This window comes from Pseudorca crassidens, chromosome 8 (genome assembly GCF_039906515.1).
Source record: "Pseudorca crassidens isolate mPseCra1 chromosome 8, mPseCra1.hap1, whole genome shotgun sequence".
In the NCBI taxonomy this organism is placed as follows: domain Eukaryota; kingdom Metazoa; phylum Chordata; class Mammalia; order Artiodactyla; family Delphinidae; genus Pseudorca; species Pseudorca crassidens.
The window spans coordinates 66,254,801-66,256,506 of NC_090303.1; the positions used below are offsets into that span (position 1 = coordinate 66,254,801).

General features: G+C 44.5%; 1 pseudogene; it reads left to right on the forward strand.

The window, feature by feature from the left end:
- On the forward strand, positions 1-876 carry LOC137228715 (heterogeneous nuclear ribonucleoprotein A1-like; annotated as a pseudogene).
- Positions 877-1,706: the final 830 nt, after the last annotated feature.

Here is a 1,706-nt window from a genome sequence, read left to right on the forward strand (position 1 = left end):
ATGAGGAGCCACTTTGAGCAGCGGGGAGTGCTGACAGATTGTGTGGTAACGAGGGATCCAAACAGCAGGCGCTCCAGAGGCTTCGGGTTTGTCACGTATGCCACTGTGGAGGAGGTGGGTGCAGCCATGAAGGCAAGGCCATGCGAGGTGGATGGAAGAGTTGGGGAACCAAAGAGGGCCGTCTCAAGAGAAGATTCTCAAAGACCTGGTGCCCACTTAACTATGAAAAAGATTTTTGTTGGTGGCATTAAAGAAGACACTGAAGAACATCACCGAAGAGATTATTTTGAACAGTATGGGAAAAATTGAAGTGATTGAAATCATGACTGACTGAGGCAGTGGCAAAAAGAGAGGCTTTGCTTTCGTAACCTTTGATGACCATGACTCCGTAGACAAGGTTGTCATTCAGAAACGCCACACTGTGAATGGCCACAACTGTGAAGTAAGGAAAGCCCTATCTAAGCGAGAGATGGCTGGTGCTTCACCCAGCCAAAGGGGTCAAAGTGGTTCTGGAAACTTTGATGGTGGTCGTGGCGGTGGTTTTGGTGGGAATGGCAGCTTTGTTCGTGGAGGAAACGTCAGTGGTCGAGATGCCTTTGGTGGCAGCCGTGGTGGCGGTGGCTATGGTGGCAGCGGGATGGCTATAATGGATTCGGTAATGATGGAAGCACTTTTGGAGAGGGTGGAAGCTACAATGCTTTTGGCCGTTACAACAATCAATCTGCAAATTTTGGACCCGTGAAAGGAGGAAACTTTGGAGACAGAAGTTCTTGCCTCTATGGTGGTAGAGGCCAATACTTTGCCAAACCCCAAAACTAAGGTGGCTGTGGCGGTTCCAGCAGCAGCAGGAGCTACGGCAGTGGCAGGAGGCTGTAATTACTGCCAGGAAACAAAGCTTAGCAGGAGAGGAGAGCCAGAGAAGTGACGGGGAAGCTACAGGCTACAACAGATTTGTGAACTCGGCCAAGCACAGTGGTGGCAGGGCCTAGCTGCTACAAAGAAGACATGTTTTAGACAATACTCATGTGTATGTGCAAAAAACTCGAGGACTGTATTTGTGACTAATTGTATAATAGGTTATTTTAGTTTTTGTTCTGTGGAAAGTGTAAAGCATTTCAACAAAGGGTTTTAATGTAGATTTTTTGTTTTGCACCCATGCTGCTGATTGCTAAATATAATAGTCTGATCATGATGCCGAATAAATGTGTCTTTTTTAAAAACAAAAACAAAAACAAAAACCTCTGAGGAATCTTATTACCAGCTCCCCTTCATGGAAACCAGCAGCCTTTGTTACAAAAGCTTACGTGCTGTCAGTAAACAGCTTGGGGACAAAGATATTCACTCACTGAGCCTGTTCCATGCCCTTGTTTGACTCTCACAACTATTATTATTCCCTGCAGACAAGGCACTGCTATTACTCCCATTTAACAGATGAGGAAGCTGAGCCTCAAGGAGCTTATGTGATTTGCTGAAGATCATGCAGCACGTGAATGATAGAATCTAGGTGTTTTATTTCCCAAATCAGTGGTCATTCCGTCAAGTTTCTCCTATTTTACAATGGAGACATGATGACAGATAAAGTATGGTTTTCAAGAAGGAAAAAAATCATGACTCGTATAAATATAAAATGAACATATGTCAAAGGTGTTCTGTAACTCACTAATTAATGAGGAACTGGTAAGACACTAAAACCAGTTTAAAGAGCA